The following is a 17,936-nucleotide window of genomic DNA, read 5'->3' on the forward strand; positions in this document are numbered from 1 at the left end:
AAAGGAAATCTGTCTAAAGGCCGACTGGGTAGGTGATGACCAAGGAGGGAATCCACGGCCCATCTCCCCTATAGCTAAACGCTTTACATGAGAATCAACAATGTAACAAAAAGAGATCAACAATTACACAATACATCAAAAAATAGGGAATATTTAGGAGAGGAAGAAAGGAGAGAGAAAAGTAGTGGAGGGGGTAGGGGAGGTGAGAAAAGGAGGATAAGGGAAGAGACAACAAGGAGAGACGAAAGGAAGTCTGTCTAAAGACCGACTGGGTAGGTGACGACCACGGAGGGAATCCACAGCCCATCTCCCCTATAGCTAAACCAGGTAGCTCCATCGGGCATCAGACAAAATAGTTCAGTCTCAATACATTGAGAGATAAGAGACGGAGAGACTTAAATAGAGAGAGGATGCGGCAATAGAGGACAAGAGAGACGAAAGGAAGTCTGTCTAAAGACTGACTGGGTAGGTGACGACCAACGAGGGAATCCACAGCCCATCTCCCCTATAGCTAAACCAGGTAGCTCCATCGGGCATCAGACAAAATAGTTCAGTCTCAATACATTGAGAGAGGAGAGATGGAGAGACTTAAATAGAGAGAGGATGCGGCAAGAGAGGACAGGAGAGACGAAAGGAAGTCTGTCTGAAGACCGACTGGGTAGGTGACGAGGGAATCCACCACCCATCTCCCGTATAGCTAAACCAGGTAGCTCCATCGGGCATCAGCCAAATAGTTCAGTCTCAATACATTGAGAGAGGAGAGACGGAGAGACTTAAATAGAGAGAGGATGTGGGAAGAGACGACAGGAGAGACAAAAGGAAATCTGTCTAAAGCCCGACTGGGTAGGTGATGACCAAGGAGGGAATCCACGGCCCATCTCGCCTATAGCTAAACGCTTTACATGAGAATCAACAATGTAACAAAAAGAGATCAACAATTACACAATACATCAAAAAATAGGGAATACATTAGGAGAGGAAGAAAGGAGAGAGAAAAGTAGTGGAGGGGCAGGGGAGGTGAGAAAAGGAGGATAAGGGAAGAGACAACAAGGAGAGACGAAAGGAAGTCTGTCTAAAGACCGACTGGGTAGGTGACGACCACGGAGGGAATCCACAGCCCATCTCCCCTATAGCTAAACGAGGTAGCTCCATCGGGCATCAGACAAAATAGTTCAGTCTCAATACATTGAGAGAGGAGAGACGGAGAGACTTAAATAGAGAGAGGATGCGGCAATAGAGGACAAGAGAGACGAAAGGAAGTCTGTCTAAAGACTGACTGGGTAGGTGACGACCAACGAGGGAACCCACAGCCCATCTCCCCTATAGCTAAACCAGGTAGCTCCATCGGGCATCAGACAAAATAGTTCAGTCTTAATACATTGAGAGAGGGGAGACGGAGAGACTAAAATAGAGAGAGGATGCGGGAAGAGACAACAGGAGAGATGAAAGGAAGTCTGTCTTGTTAGAAAGGCGACCCCGGGGGAGGCAGAAGATGTCTGACTGACCACCCCTAGGTCCACCTCTCCGTCGAGAAGAAGCCGAGCGTTACCGAGAGGCCTCCTGAATGAGGGCCCTCTCCTAGGATCGTACAGCAGAGTAATCACAACACTACAAACGGACACCACACAGGAGGTCAAGTTCTCAAGCTTTTATACGTAATAAAGGTTGCAGGTTCTTGGCAGTATATACAGGCGGATCGAGGGATCCGTAAAGTCCCAAAAAGGGGGGTAAGGTAGCGGGACAGTCTTACTCTGGGCGGAGGACGGGGTACCCTACGCACAGCTCTCAATCCTCGAGCCGGGGGGTTCCGAGAGTTCGAGCCGCGGCAGCGCCAGCAGGCTTGCAGGATGGTTCAGCGAGGTAGGCCACGGCAGCGCCAGCAGGCTTTCAGATGGTTCAGCAAGGTAGGCCGCGGCAGCGCCAGCAGGCTCTCAGGAGGTTCAGCAAGATAGGCTGCGGCAGCGCCAGCAGGCTCTCAGATGTTTCAGCAAGATAGGCCGCGGCAGCGCCAGCAGGCTCTCAGATGTTTCAGCACGGTAGGCCGCGGCAGCGCCAGCAGGCGCTCAGATGATTCAGCAAGGTAGGCCGCGGCAGCGCCAGCAGGCTCTCAAGAGGTTCAGCAGGATAGGCCGCGGCAGCGCCAGCAGGCTCTCAGGATGCTCGTCGGGTTACGGGGAGGATGAGTTCGTCTGGTGTTGGCCGTGACAGCGTCAGCAGGGCTTCCAGTCCAGGATACAACTCCCGTCCTAATCCAGGGCTGGCCCAGATATAGGTCTGGAGGTCTTTGAAGTCCGGACCCTCGCGCCTGGGGATCAGAGGGGCCGGGATGATGGTGTCCAGACACCCAGCAGGGGGGTGGAGCCAGCACCCAGGGAGGCCGGAGGGCGATCGATACCAGGCGTCTGGGGACGGTGGGAGGCCCATCAAAACTCCCCTTCCTCCGGGATCTGTCGAGTGGCCACTCGACCACCTGGGTGGATCTTGGTGCCTCGATGTCGGGGCTTCGCTGGGGCCTGGGCTGGGGCCGAGGCCACGTGGTTGTGACGTGGTGGGTCCAAGATGGAGTCGGGCACGGCCTCGTGCTGAGGTCGTGCTGGGCCTACGCTGGGGTCAGGCCTGCGCTGGTGGACCGGGATGGTAGCCGGCCCTGTGGTGTTGGGGCGTGCAGGATCGGGCCGAAGGGGCCGCCCGAGGTCTGGTGGAGGGCGGAGATCGTCCTGGGCCCGCCATGCGGGAGGGGTAGGACCACGCCATGAGGCCGGGTCCAACACGCGCCCCTCCCAGCTGAAGGCAGGGGAGAGTCACCCATCCTCTTGGGGGTTCTCCTCGCCGAGGCGGAAGGATCTGGACAGGCCGTCAGCATTGGCGTGGTCGTTGCCGGGGCAATGCTCCACAGTGAAGTCCATCCCCTGCAGGGAGATGGACCAGCGTAGCAGCTTCGGGTTTTCTCCCCACATCTGCATCAACCAACGCAGGGGCTGGTGGTCGGTCTGGACCCGGAAGTGGGTGCCGAAGAGGTAGGGCCGGAGCTTCTTGAGGGCCCACACCACAGCCAAGGCTTCCCTCTCGATGGTACTTCAGCGTTGCCCTCTCGCCAGCAGACGGCGGCTGATGAAGGCCACAGGCTGGTCGATTCCTTTGGGGTTGACTTGGGACAGGACCGCCCCGATGCCGTGCTCCGAGGCGTCGGTCTGGACTACAAACTCTCTGCTGTAGTCGGGGGCCTGGAGCACAGGGGCGGTGCACATGGCAGTCTTTAGAGTCTCAAAGGCCGTCTGGCACGCAGGGGTCCAGTGCACCCTCTTTGGTAGCTTCTTGGAGGTCAGTTCGGTCAGGGGCCCCACAATGCTCCCGTAGTCTCTTACAAACCGCCGATAATATCCAGTGAGCCCCAGGAAGGCTCGGACAGCGGTCTGGGTGACCGGGGGCTCCCAGGCCCGGATGGCGTCTATCTTTGGTTGGAGGGGAGCCACGTGGCCGCTCCCCACTTGGTGTCCCAGATAGGTCACGGACCCTTGGCCTATCTGGCACTTACTGGCTTTGATGGTGAGTCCGGCCCGCCGAAGGGCCGTCAGGACCGTCCCGAGGTGGGTCAGGTGCTCACCCCAGTGAAGGCTGTATACAGCAATGTCATCGAGGTAGGCAGCGCTGTACTCTTCTAGTCCGGCCAGTACCTGGTTCACGAGTCTCTGGAAGGTTGCTGGGGCGTTCTTCATGCCGAAGGGCATCACTTTGAAGTGATAGTGGCCATCAGGGGTCGAGAAGGCTGATCGCTCTTGTGCCCCCGGGGTGAGGCCGATCTGCCAATACCCCGCTGTGAGATCGAAGGTGCTGAGGAATTTGGCAGCTCCTAAGCGATCGATTAGTTCATCTGCCCTGGGGATAGGATGGGCGTCGGTCCTGGTGACTGCATTTAGTCCCCGGTAGTCAACACAAAACCGGAGCGCCGGAGCCGCTCCGGGGGCGGCGGCTTTAGGGACCAGGACAACGGGACTGGCCCAGGGGCTGTTGGAGGGTTCGACTACCCCCAGAGCTAACATCTTGGCCACTTCTGTTTGGATGAAGGCCCGAACCCGGTCGGGTACTCGAAAAGCTCGGTGCTTCACAGGCGGGCTGTCTCCGGTGTCCACATCGTGGACACACCACCGGGTGACCCCCGGAGTGAGGGAAAACAGATCCGCAAACTGCCCCAGCAGCTTCCGGCAGTCTTGTTGCTGATCTGGGGTCAGGGTAGAGGAGAGTCGGACCCCTTCGAAGGAGCCGTCTTTCTCGGAGGTGCTGAGGAGGTCTGGTAGGGGGTCGGAGTCGTCTTCCGCTCCGTCATCGGTCGCCAGCAGCAGACTTAGTTCAGTGCGGGCAAAGTGCGGCTTGAGTCGGTTAGCGTGGAGAACCCGGAGGGGGTTCCGGGGGGATTCCATGTCCACTAAGTAGGTGACGGGGCTCTTGCGCTCCACCACCTTGAAGGGCCCCGTCCACTTGTCCTGGAGGGCACAAGGTTCGACCGGGGACATGACCCAGACCTGCTGGCCCGGCTCGAATTCGATGGACGAGGCGTTCTGGTCATACCAGCGTTTCATCTCTTCCTGGCTAGCCTCCAGGTTGGCCTCGGCAAGTTCCCGGAACTTCCGAGTCTGATTGCGTAGGGTCAGGAGGTACCGGTAGACATCCGGTGGGGCATCTCGGACTGCCGTCTCCCAGCCTTCCTTGACCAGGCTGAGGGGGCCGTGGACCGGGTGCCCGTACAAGAGTTCGAAAGGGCTGAACCCCAGGGACTTCTGGGGTACCTCTCGGTAGGTGAACAGAAGGCAAGGCAGTAGGACATCCCATTTGCGCCGGAGGGGCTCTTCTAGGCCCTTGATCATCCCCTTCAGTGTCCTGTTGAATCGTTCGACTAGACCATTTCCTTGGGGATGATACGGAGTGGTGAACTTGTAGGCGACCCCGCACTGCTGCCAGAGGGACCGCATATGTTTCGAGATAAAGTTGGAGCCCCGATCACTCACGACTTCCCGGGGGAAGCCGACTCGGGAGAAGATGCTCATGAGGGCTCGGCCTACCACGGGGGCCGTGATGGTTCGGAGGGGGATGGCCACGGGATAGCGGGTAGCATGATCCACCAGGACGAGGATGAAGCGGTGCCCCTGCGAGGTGCGAGGATCCAGGGGCCCTACGATGTCGATCCCCACTCGCTCGAAGGGGGTGGTGACCACGGGAAAAGGCTGGAGCGGGGCCTTCATCTTCCCCCCGCTCTTTCCGCTGGCTTGACAGGTCGGGCAGGTCCTGCAGTGGTTATGTACATCGTTCCGCATTTTCGGCCAGTAGAAATGGGTCACCAGGCGGCTGTAAGTTTTGTCCTGCCCCAGGTGCCCGGCGAGGGGCACATCATGTGCTAAGTTTAGGAGGAAGTCTCTGAATCGGAGGGGCACGACCAGCACCCGGCTGGCCCCTAGGCAATCTTCTGCTCACTGTAGAGAAGGTCGTTGTCCCAATAGACCCAGTGGGACCCCGCGGGGTCTCCCGCGGCTTGAGTAGCGGCCTGCTGTCGGACCCCCTCAAGGGAGGGGCAGGTTTTCTGCTCCTGCCGGAACTGTTCGCGAGTGGGGCCCCCTTCTTGGCGCCATTGAGCGAGTTCGGGGAGGTGTTGGAGCTCGGGGAGGTTTTCTTGGTCGGGCTCTTGGGAGCCGTGTTCCAGGCCAGGGTCCTCGGGGAGGACGGGTGGCGGCGGTGCGGGCCACTCCGGCTCTTCAGTCGAAGCTTCCCCCGCTGGGGTGGAGGCTCGGGCGGACATGGAACGGGTGGTCTGGCAGACCCACTCGGGAAGGCCTAGCATCCCTAGGTGCTCTCTTCTTTCGACGCTTGCCCAGGGGGAACTTTCAAGGTCGTTCCCAAGGAGGCAGTCCACGGGGGCATCGTTGCGGACAGTCACTTTTAGCATGCCCGACACTCCCCCCACTCGAAGGGGATGCGGGCCATCTGGCACAAAGTCTCTGAGTTATCTGCGGACCGGACTGGGCACAGGACGTTAGGAAGGATCTGTTCGGGGGTCACCAAATGGCAGCGGACGGCTGTTACGCTGGCTCCAGTGTCACGGAGGGCTTCGGTCCGGCGACCATTGATGGTGACCCACTGGCGGTACTTCTGGGTGTTGCCGGGGATCGGGCCTCGGGGGATCAGGTCGTGAGTCCCCAGGCAGGCTAAGGTCATGGCGGCGGGCTCCCACTCGGCCTGCTCGGGGCCGTTGTCCTCTTCCTCACTTCCTTCTTCACCCAGGGCCGCGGCCATTATCTGGCGGGCCAGGGGACCTGTGGTGCCGGGTCGCTGGTTCATCGGGCAGAGGGGGTCATTTGCGTAATGACCCTGTCGCTGGCATCTGTGGCACGTAATGTTCGGGCGAGGCCCTGGTCTGACTGGGGGGCCCCCTCTCGGGCCCAAGGGTGGCGACGTGGAGGCAGGGGATGACCCCTGGGGGGCGTCTCGTCCCCGGCTCTGGCCTACTCTGCAGCCTCGGGGTCAGTGGTTTCACCAGGGGTCCCCGGCCGGAGTCTTCCGTCGGACCCCGGGCGACTCGGGTGCTCGCCCATCTATCCGCCTCGACAGCGAGTTTTCGTGGCTCAGTCAGTTTGCTGTCTAGGAGGTGTTGCCGGAGTTCGACGAAGCAGTTATTGGATAGAAGTTCCCACAGAAGGAGGTCGACCAACTGCTGGTAGGTGGTGACCTGACAGCCCCGAGTCCACCCCTCGAAGGCTCTGCTGTAATAGTTCACGTACTCCACCCACGTGGTACCGGGGATTTTTTTGCAGTCTCGGAATCGCTGCCGGTACATCTCGGGGGTGAGTCCGTAGCGAGTGAGGAGGGCGGTCTTCATGTGCTCATACGAGGTCATCTCGGTATCAGGGAGCTCCAGCAGGGCGTCTCTCCCTTCGTTGATAAACTTCCCCCACAGGCCGGCGCCCCAGTCCTTGAGGGGTACTCGATGGGCGGTCATGGCGACCTCGTAGGCTTTGAACCACTGCTGGATGTCGTCATTCTTATAGTACTCTTTGACGACATCCTTGGGTATGTGCACCTTCGTGTCCACCGGCGGGGGTGAGGTCTTACCCCTGGCGATGGCAGACTCGTTTGCCTTGGCTTTCAGTTCCATTTCTTTGAGGACGCGCTCGTGCTCGAGCATGAGTTTTTTCTCCTCGAGGTCTCTTTGTCTTCGCCTTTCTTCTAGGTCTCCTTCTAGCCGTAGCTGCTCGAGGGCTAACTTCCTTTCTGCCAGTTGGATCTCTCCTTCTTGTCTGAGTCGAGCAAGATCTAACTCGTGGAGCCGGTTCTTCTCTCGTTCTCGGGCGTCTTCGTGGGAGAGGCCCGTGTCTGGGTTTGCGGGTCTCCCTCCCGCTGGGTTCGTCTCGGCCTTCGGGCCTCCGTTCGGGCCCGGGTTATCTTCACTCGGGGGTGGCGCCTCGCCGGCGTCCACCCAGGCCTGCAGGGCCGATTTAAAGTCTTCTTTGGTGCTTAAGCCAGTGGTAGCGATGCCTAGGTCTTTGCAGAATTGCTTTAGCTCCTTCTGACTGTAGTCTTCCATTTTCTCTTTCTGGAATTCTGTGCTCATGGTCGTAGTGGGTTTTCCTTGGTAGTGAGTTAATTACTCTCTGTACGATCTGCGTGTGCTCGGATCCCAGCGCTTGCCACCAATGTTAGAAAGGCGACCCCGGGGGAGGCAGAAGATGTCTGACTGACCACCCCTAGGTCCACCTCTCCGTCGAGAAGAAGCCGAGCGTTACCGAGAGGCCTCCTGAATGAGGGCCCTCTCCTAGGATCGTACAGCAGAGTAATCACAACACTACAAACGGACACCACACAGGAGGTCAAGTTCTCAAGCTTTTATACGTAATAAAGGTTGCGGGTTCTTGGCAGTATATACAGGCGGATCGAGGGCTCCGTAAAGTCCCGAAAAGGGGGGTAAGGTAGCGGGACAGTCTTACTCTGGGCGGAGGACGGGGTACCCTACGCACAGCTCTCAATCCTCGAGCCGGGGGGTTCCGAGAGTTTGAGCCGCGGCAGCGCCAGCAGGCTTGCAGGATGGTTCAGCGAGGTAGGCCGCGGCAGCGCCAGCAGGCTTTCAGATGGTTCAGCAAGGTAGGCCGTGGCAGCGCCAGCAGGCTCTCAGGAGGTTCAGCAAGATAGGCCGCGGCAGCGCCAGCAGGCTCTCAGATGTTTCAGCAAGATAGGCCGCGGCAGCGCCAGCAGGCTCTCAGACGTTTCAGCACGGTAGGCCGCGGCAGCGCCAGCAGGCTCTCAGATGATTCAGCAAGGTAGGCCGCGGCAGCGCCAGCAGGCTCTCAAGAGGTTCAGCAGGATAGGCCGCGGCAGCGCCAGCAGGCTCTCAGGATGCTCGTCGGGTTACGGGGAGGATGAGTTCGTCTGGTGTCGGCCGTGACAGCGTCAGCAGGGCTTCCAGTCCAGGATACAACTCCCGTCCTAATCCAGGGCTGGCCCAGATATAGGTCTGGAGGTCTTTGAAGTCCGGACCCTCGCGCCTGGGGGTCAGAGGGGCCGGGATGATGGTGTCCAGACACCCAGCAGGGGGGTGGAACCAGTGCCCAGGGAGGCCGGAGGGCGATCGATACCAGGCGTCCGGGGACGGTGGGAGGCCCATCGAAACTCCCCTTCCTCCGGGATCTGTCGAGTGGCCACTCGACCACCTGGGTGGATCTTGGTGCCTCGATGTCGGGGCTTCGCTGGGGCCTGGGCTGGGGCCGAGGCCACGTGGTTGTGACGTGGTGGGTCCAAGATGGAGTCGGGCACGGCCTCGTGCTGAGGTCGTGCTGGGCCTACGCTGGGGTCAGGCCTGCGCTGGTGGACCGGGATGGTAGCCGGCCCTGTGGTGTTGGGGCGTGCAGGATCGGGCCGAAGGGGCCGCCCGAGGTCTGGTGGAGGGCGGAGATCGTCCTGGGCCCGCCATGCGGGAGGGGTAGGACCACGCCATGAGGCCGGGTCCAACACGCGCCCCTCCCAGCTGAAGGCAGGGGAGAGTCACCCATCCTCTTGGGGGTTCTCCTCGCCGAGGCGGAAGGATCTGGACAGGCCGTCAGCATTGGCGTGGTCGTTGCCGGGGCGATGCTCCACAGTGAAGTCCATCCCCTGCAGGGAGATGGACCAGCGTAGCAGCTTCGGGTTTTCTCCCCGCATCTGCATCAACCAACGCAGGGGCTGGTGGTCGGTCTGGACCCGGAAGTGGGTGCCGAAGAGGTAGGGCCGGAGCTTCTTGAGGGCCCACACCACGGCGAAGGCTTCCCTCTCGATGGTACTCCAGCGTTGCCCTCTCGCCAGCAGGCGGCGGCTGATGAAGGCCACAGGCTGGTCGATTCCTTTGGGGTTGACTTGGGACAGGACCGCCCGATGCCGTGCTCCGAGGCGTCGGTCTGGACTACAAACTCTCTGCTGTAGTCGGGGGCCTGGAGCACAGGGGCGGTGCACATGGCAGTCTTTAGAGTCTCAAAGGCCGTCTGGCACGCAGGGGTCCAGTGCACCCTCTTTGGTAGCTTCTTGGAGGTCAGTTCGGTCAGGGGCCCCACAATGCTCCCGTAGTCTCTTACAAACCGCCGATAATATCCAGTGAGCCCCAGGAAGGCTCGGACAGCGGTCTGGGTGACCGGGGGCTCCCAGGCCCGGATGGCGTCTATCTTTGGTTGGAGGGGAGCCACGTGGCCGCTCCCCACTTGGTGTCCCAGATAGGTCACGGACCCTTGGCCTATCTGGCACTTACTGGCTTTGATGGTGAGTCCGGCCCGCCGAAGGGCCGTCAGGACCGTCCCGAGGTGGGTCAGGTGCTCACCCCAGTGAAGGCTGTATACAGCAATGTCATCGAGGTAGGCAGCGCTGTACTCTTCTAGTCCGGCCAGTACCTGGTTCACGAGTCTCTGGAAGGTTGCTGGGGCGTTCTTCATGCCGAAGGGCATCACTTTGAAGTGATAGTGGCCATCGGGGGTCGAGAAGGCTGATCGCTCTTGTGCCCCCGGGGTGAGGCCGATCTGCCAATACCCCGCCGTGAGATCGAAGGTGCTGAGGAATTTGGCAGCTCCTAAGCGATCGATTAGTTCATCTGCCCTGGGGATAGGATGGGCGTCGGTCCTGGTGACTGCATTTAGTCCCCGGTAGTCAACACAAAACCGGAGCGCCGGAGCCGCTCCGGGGGCGGCGGCTTTAGGGACCAGGACAACGGGACTGGCCCAGGGGCTGTTGGAGGGTTCGACTACCCCCAGAGCTAACATCTTGGCCACTTCTGTTTGGATGAAGGCCCGAACCCAGTCGGGTACTCGAAAAGCTCGGTGCTTCACAGGCGGGCTGTCTCCGGTGTCCACATCGTGGACACACCACCGGGTGACCCCCGGAGTGAGGGAAAACAGATCCGCAAACTGCCCCAGCAGCTTCCGGCAGTCTTGTTGCTGATCTGGGGTCAGGGTAGAGGAGAGTCGGACCCCTTCGAAGGAGCCGTCTTTCTCGGAGGTGCTGAGGAGGTCTGGTAGGGGGTCGGAGTCGTCTTCCGCTCCATCATCGGTCGCCAGCAGCAGACTTAGTTCAGTGCGGGCAAAGTGCGGCTTGAGTCGGTTAGCGTGGAGAACCCGGAGGGGGTTCCGGGGGGATTCCATGTCCACTAAGTAGGTGAAGGGGCTCTTGCGCTCCACCACCTTGAAGGGCCCCGTCCACTTGTCCTGGAGGGCACAAGGTTCGACCGGGGACATGACCCAGACCTGCTGGCCCGGCTCGAATTCGATGGACGAGGCGTTCTGGTCATACCAGCGTTTCATCTCTTCCTGGCTAGCCTCCAGGTTGGCCTCGGCAAGTTCCCGGAACTTCCGAGTCTGATTGCGTAGGGTCAGGAGGTACCGGTAGACATCCGGTGGGGCATCTCGGACTGCCGTCTCCCAGCCCTCCTTGACCAGGCTGAGGGGGCCGTGGACCGGGTGCCCGTACAAGAGTTCGAAAGGGCTGAACCCCAGGGACTTCTGGGGTACCTCTCGGTAGGCGAACAGAAGGCAAGGCAGTAGGACATCCCATTTGCGCCGGAGGGGCTCTTCTAGGCCCTTGATCATCCCCTTCAGTGTCCTGTTGAATCGTTCGACTAGACCATTTCCTTGGGGATGATACGGAGTGGTGAACTTGTAGGCGACCCCGCACTGCTGCCAGAGGGACCGCATATGTTTCGAGATAAAGTTGGAGCCCCGATCACTCATGACTTCCCGGGGGAAGCCGACTCGGGAGAAGATGCTCATGAGGGCTCGGCCTACCACGGGGGCCGTGATGGTTCGGAGGGGGATGGCCACGGGATAGCGGGTAGCATGATCCACCAGGACGAGGATGAAGCAGTGCCCCTGCGAGGTGCGAGGATCCAGGGGCCCTACGATGTCGATCCCCACTCGCTCGAAGGGGGGGGGTGACCACGGGAAAAGGCTGGAGCGGGGCCTTCATCTTCCCCCCGCTCTTTCCGCTGGCTTGACAGGTCGGGCAGGTCCTGCAGTGGTTATGTACATCGTTCCGCATTTTCGGCCAGTGGAAATGGGTCACCAGGCGGCTGTAAGTTTTGTCCTGCCCCAGGTGCCCGGCGAGGGGCACATCATGTGCTAAGTTTAGGAGGAAGTCTCTGAATCGGAGGGGCACGACCAGCACCCGGCTGGCCCCTAGGCAATCTTCTGCTCACTGTAGAGAAGGTCGTTGTCCCAATAGACCCAGTGGGACCCCGCGGGGTCTCCCGCGGCTTGAGTAGCGGCCTGCTGTCGGACCCCCTCAAGGGAGGGGCAGGTTTTCTGCTCCTGCCGGAACTGTTCGCGAGTGGGGCCCCCTTCTTGGCCCCATTGAGCGAGTTCGGGGAGGTGTTGGAGCTCGGGGAGGTTTTCTTGGTCGGGCTCTTGGGAGCCGTGTTCCAGGCCAGGGTCCTCGGGGAGGACGGGTGGCGGCGGTGCGGGCCACTCCGGCTCTTCAGTCGAAGCTTCCCCCGCTGGGGTGGAGGCTCGGGCGGACATGGAACGGGTGGTCTGGCAGACCCACTCGGGAAGGCCTAGCATCCCTAGGTGCTCTCTTCTTTCGACGCTTGCCCAGGGGGAACTTTCAAGGTCGTTCCCAAGGAGGCAGTCCACGGGGGCATCGTTGCGGACAGTCACTTTTAGCATGCCCGACACTCCCCCCACTCGAAGGGGATGCGGGCCATCTGGCACAAAGTCTCTGAGTTATCTGCGGACCGGACTGGGCACAGGACGTTAGGAAGGATCTGTTCGGGGGTCACCAAATGGCAGCGGACGGCTGTTACGCTGGCTCCAGTGTCACGGAGGGCTTCGTTTCGGCGACCATTGATGGTGACCCACTGGCGGTACTTCTGGGTGTTGCCGGGGATCGGGCCTCGGGGGATCAGGTCGTGAGTCCCCAGGCAGGCTAAGATCATGGCGGCGGGCTCCCACTCGGCCTGCTCGGGGCCGTTGTCCTCTTCCTCACTTCCTTCTTCACCCAGGGCCGCGGCCATTATCTGGCGGGCCGGGGGACCGGTGGTGCCGGGTCGCTGGTTCATCGGGCAGAGGAGGTCATTTGCGTAATGACCTTGTCGCTGGCATCTGTGGCACGTAATGTTCGGGCGGGGCCCTGGTCTGGCTGGGGGGCCCCCTCTCGGGCCCAAGGGTGGCGACGTGGAGGCAGGGGATGACCCCTGGGGGGCGTCTCGTCCCCGGCTCTGGCCTACTCTGCAGCCGGAGTCTTCCGTCGGACCCCGGGCGACTCGGGTGCTCGCCCATCTATCCGCCTTGACAGCGAGTTTTCGTGGCTCAGTCAGTTTGCTGTCTAGGAGGTGTTGCCGGAGTTCGACGAAGCAGTTATTGGATAGAAGTTCCCACAGAAGGAGGTCGACCAACTGCTGGTAGGTGGTGACCTGACAGCCCCGAGTCCACCCCTCGAAGGCTCTGCTGTAATAGTTCACGTACTCCACCCACGTGGTACCGGGGATTTTTTTGCAGTCTCGGAATCGCTGCCGGTACATCTCGGGGGTGAGTCCGTAGCGAGTGAGGAGGGCGGTCTTCATGTGCTCATAAGAGGTCATCTCGGTATCAGGAAGCTCCAGCAGGGCGTCTCTCCCTTCGTTGATAAACTTCCCCCACAGGCCGGCGCCCCAGTCCTTGAGGGGTACTCGATGGGCGGTCATGGCGACCTCGTAGGCTTTGAACCACTGCTGGATGTCGTCGTTCTTATAGTACTCTTTGACGACATCCTTGGGTATGTGCACCTTCGTGTCCACCGGCGGGGGTGAGGTCTTACCCCTGGCGATGGCAGACTCGTTTGCCTTGGCTTTCAGTTCCATTTCTTTGAGGACGCGCTCGTGCTCGAGCATGAGTTTTTTCTCCTCGAGGTCTCTTTGTCTTCGCCTTTCTTCTAGGTCTCCTTCTAGCCGTAGCTGCTTGAGGGCTAACTTCCTTTCTGCCAGTTGGATCTCTCCTTCTTGTCTGAGTCGAGCAAGATCTAACTCGTGGAGCCGGTTCTTCTCTCGTTCTCGGGCGTCTTCGTGGGAGAGGCCCGTGTCTGGGTTTGCGGGTCTCCCTCCCGCTGGGTTCGTCTCGGCCTTCGGGCCTCCGTTCGGGCCCGGGTTATCTTCACTCGGGGGTGGCACCTCGCCGGCGTCCACCCAGGCCTGCAGGGCCGATTTAAAGTCTTCTTTGGTGCTTAAGCCAGTGGTAGCGATGCCTAGGTCTTTGCAGAATTGCTTTAGCTCCTTCTGACTGTAGTCTTCCATTTTCTCTTTCTGGAATTCTGTGCTCATGGTCGTAGTGGGTTTTCCTTGGTAGTGAGTGAATTACTCTCTGTACGATCTGCGTGTGCTCGGATCCCAGCGCTTGCCACCAATGTTAGAAAGGCGACCCCGGGGGAGGCAGAAGATGTCTGACTGACCACCCCTAGGTCCACCTCTCCTTCGAGAAGAAGCCGAGCGTTACCGAGAGGCCTCCTGAATGAGGGCCCTCTCCTAGGATCGTACAGCAGAGTAATCACAACACTACAAACGGACACCACACAGGAGGTCAAGTTCTCAAGCTTTTATACGTAATAAAGGTTGCGGGTTCTTGGCAGTATATACAGGCGGATCGAGGGCTCCGTAAAGTCCCGAAAAGGGGGGTAAGGTAGCGGGACAGTCTTACTCTGGGCGGAGGACGGGGTACCCTACGCACAGCTCTCAATCCTCGAGCCGGGGGGTTCCGAGAGTTTGAGCCGCGGCAGCGCTAGCAGGCTTGCAGGATGGTTCAGCGAGGTAGGCCGCGGCAGCGCCAGCAGGCTTTCAGATGGTTCAGCAAGGTAGGCCGTGGCAGCGCCAGCAGGCTCTCAGGAGGTTCAGCAAGATAGGCCGCGGCAGCGCCAGCAGGCTCTCAGATGTTTCAGCAAGATAGGCCGCGGCAGCGCCAGCAGGCTCTCAGACGTTTCAGCACGGTAGGCCGCGGCAGCGCCAGCAGGCTCTCAGATGATTCAGCAAGGTAGGCCGCGGCAGCGCCAGCAGGCTCTCAAGAGGTTCAGCAGGATAGGCCGCAGCAGCGCCAGCAGGCTCTCAGGATGCTCGTCGGGTTACGGGGAGGATGAGTTCGTCTGGTGTCGGCCGTGACAGCGTCAGCAGGGCTTCCAGTCCAGGATACAACTCCCGTCCTAATCCAGGGCTGGCCCAGATATAGGTCTGGAGGTCTTTGAAGTCCGGACCCTCGCGCCTGGGGGTCAGAGGGGCCGGGATGATGGTGTCCAGACACCCAGCAGGGGGGTGGAACCAGTGCCCAGGGAGGCCGGAGGGTGATCGATACCAGGCGTCCGGGGACGGTGGGAGGCCCATCGAAACTCCCCTTCCTCCGGGATCTGTCGAGTGGCCACTCGACCACCTGGGTGGATCTTGGTGCCTCGATGTCGGGGCTTCGCTGGGGCCTGGGCTGGGGCCGAGGCCACGTGGTTGTGACGTGGTGGGTCCAAGACGGAGTCGGGCACGGCCTCGTGCTGAGGTCGTGCTGGGCCTACGCTGGGGTCAGGCCTGCGCTGGTGGACCGGGATGGTAGCCGGCCCTGTGGTGTTGGGGCGTGCAGGATCGGGCCGAAGGGGCCGCCCGAGGTCTGGTGGAGGGCGGAGATCGTCCTGGGCCCGCCATGCGGGAGGGGTAGGACCACGCCATGAGGCCGGGTCCAACATGTCTAAAGACCGACTGAGTAGGTGACGTTCAAGGAGGGAATCCCCGACCTGTCTCCCCTGTTGCTAAACCAGGTATCTCCATTGGGCATCAGACAAAATAGCTAGATCTCAATTGACGAGGGAAAGTTCACAGAAAAAAAGGGTGGGGACTAAGGGCCAGGACAGGTGGGGGCAAAGGTCAGTAGCTGGAAAGTGGAGAAGAGTAGAGTGGGGAGGGGTAGGAGGTAGGGAGAGGAGAGATGAGGTCAGGAGAGACACAGGAGGGTTTGTTGCGGCCGTCATTTTAGGCAGGCACAGGCAGTATTTCAGGAACGATCATTGTGTGGGGTGACTACATCGAAGCTTACTTGTCTTACGTGTCCCTGTACGCTCTGAAAACTCACTGCATACCACTGTTTTTTTGGGCTTGCCCATTGTATTCGTGTTGGCCCCTTTACATGCTTTGTGCCACACTGCCAGGTTCCATGACCATCATTAGAGGACATGTATTTTAGAGGGAGCAGGCATAAGTGCTCTAGGACGTTCAGGATGAAGCTAAAGTGCCCCATAGCGGACTGTAGTGTGGGCAGGTAGGCACTGAAAGCATAGCTATAATGTAGTCTATACAGTGGAGCGGTAAGCCATCCCAGAAATAGCAGTGCCCATATAGATCCCCAATCAAAAGGTAGTAATCTCACCTACCACCGCCTTTGTGTAATTTCAGTGCTCAGATCTAGGTTTCCCTTTTTTTTCCCTCTCGGTTTATCCCCAGCTTCCTATTTAGTCTCTTTCGGCTCCCCCTCTGTGCTGCTCCCTCGCTTTCACCACCGCTTTGTGTCTTGTGCCCGGTCCGTCGCTCCTCTTGTGCACCCTCCGCTTTACGGCTGTACTGATGTTCGTCCTCACTCGGTTTCCCTTACTTTTTTTTTGTTCTCGTGATATGATATTGCTGCTTTACCGATGTGTTTCAGGACGTCCCCCTTTGTGGTTGCCGTTACACTCCACCAGGCGGTGATGCAGCACGTCAACAGCGACTCCCAGTTGACTTCAGCATCCTGTTGTCATGTCCTGGGTTACTGCTACCTTCTCTGCTCGTCCAGCTGGTACCATACACTGTGTGCCTGTTCCTGTCTGGGGTGGTCAAAATGGCAGCGGTGGTTGCCCTGTAGTAGTTTCTCATGTGCTGTTTCGGTTTCATTCTATGGGCGCCATCTTCTCTTCGTTTGTGTATCGATGTGTGGTGATGTGTGGTTGCGTCTGGTTGGGGAATCAACACTACACTTTTGTTGCCAAGAGCTACAATTGCTGTTTGTCCCTTCGCTCGTGCCCCTCTCCCTGCCTGTAGGCAGTGATTTTCCCAGCTGTGCCCGTTTTGTGAGCATTTGCGGGTGGCTGGTCTCTCAACAATACATCAATACACCCCAATACTCTCTGAAATATGACTTGTCTTGCTTTATATCGCTCACACAGTCTCTCCGTCTCTGTTGGCTCGCAATTATTTCAATCGTCCATGTCAGCACTCCGGTGTCGCACAGTCTCCTTGCACACGCTCCACTTCCTCCCTCTCCGCGCTCCGTGTCCAGCGCTCGAGGTGTGCCCCCTGCTGCACTCCCGTATAGGGTCTTATTGTTCCTGACGCCGGCTGATGTAAGGAAGTGGTGGTTGTTCTAGTAGCTTTGTCGGCGCTGCAGACGGGTTGGGTATGGGTATGCAGCTGGGGCACAGAGCGAGCCCACATTGTAGGTTTCGGTTTTGATTCAGCCGCCATCACTCCATCATCTTGCTCCGAGTCCCAGGTTCCCTCTCAATTTCCCCGCTGTTTCAGGCTCCAAATGAGCCGACGATGAAACCCTTCGAAGCAGCAACCATTCCGCCGTTCTTCGATGCCTTTATTCCCCGTATCAGTTCGTTGAGTCTCTCGGGATCATAAATATCTCTCCCGTTTTCGACGGAGCAGCGGAGCTCACGCCACTGTGTATTTTTATGAGACAGACTAAGTGAGCATGAGTGACTGAGCGAAAAGTAGCATATTGTTTCCATGGTCCTGAGGGACAAGGGTTGTCATGTTTGATGGTTGCCAAGAACTATTCTCTCCTTGGTAAGAGGAGATTATAGTTGCACTGTGAGATAGTTGGTACAAGAAACCCAGCATGCCCCACTGGGGGTGATCAGAGCTTGTGTGACACCAATCCTACAGTGTACATTGTCTAAACGCGCAGATCCCGTATATTTTTTATGGGTACTACACGACATGTTGGCCTTTAAGTTTTCCATCAATAGAACTCCCATTGGCTGTATCAACAGAAGATTCCTGCAATTCAACAACCGAGTAGGGGCCGTCTTAGGAAAGTTACTACCTCACCTGCTCTAGTTAGGGTGATCAGTGCAATGTCTTTTTTTCTCTCTGTCAATACCAGGAACATTTTGGCAGCGAGGGACAGAAGAATAACAATAATCACCCTATACCTTGGAAGAAAATTGTCAGGGCATTATTCACAAAAGCCCTTTGAACTCGTGGCAGAGGCACTGCAGTTGTGGGAAAATCTCTGCACTCGAGGTGGTATCTCTGCAATGAGAATTCTCATTGATGAGATTTCTAACCCAATTGGAGAGACTCCCCCACAAATGCGGGGCCTCCGCCATGAGTGCGGAGGCCCTTTGTGAATCAGACTCCCAGTGTGAGGGTATCATTCATTTTTTTTTTAAACTTACCACCGCTTCTGGAGTTTGTTTCTGAAAAACAAAAATTTGGGAAATGTTTGGTGAGGTGCTGTCAAAAG

At 58.7% G+C, this 17,936-nt stretch overlaps 1 protein-coding gene across 2 annotated transcripts in view; it reads right to left on the reverse strand.

Annotated features, from left to right (window-relative positions):
- Nucleotides 1–17,936, reverse strand: part of LOC144772892 (acetylserotonin O-methyltransferase-like) — a 719,863-nt gene that overhangs the window by 137,619 nt on the left and 564,308 nt on the right. The gene's annotated exons all lie outside the window — the stretch shown is intronic.

The sequence above is a fragment of the Lissotriton helveticus genome, chromosome 8, assembly GCF_964261635.1.
Source record: "Lissotriton helveticus chromosome 8, aLisHel1.1, whole genome shotgun sequence".
Taxonomy (NCBI): Eukaryota; Metazoa; Chordata; class Amphibia; order Caudata; family Salamandridae; genus Lissotriton; species Lissotriton helveticus.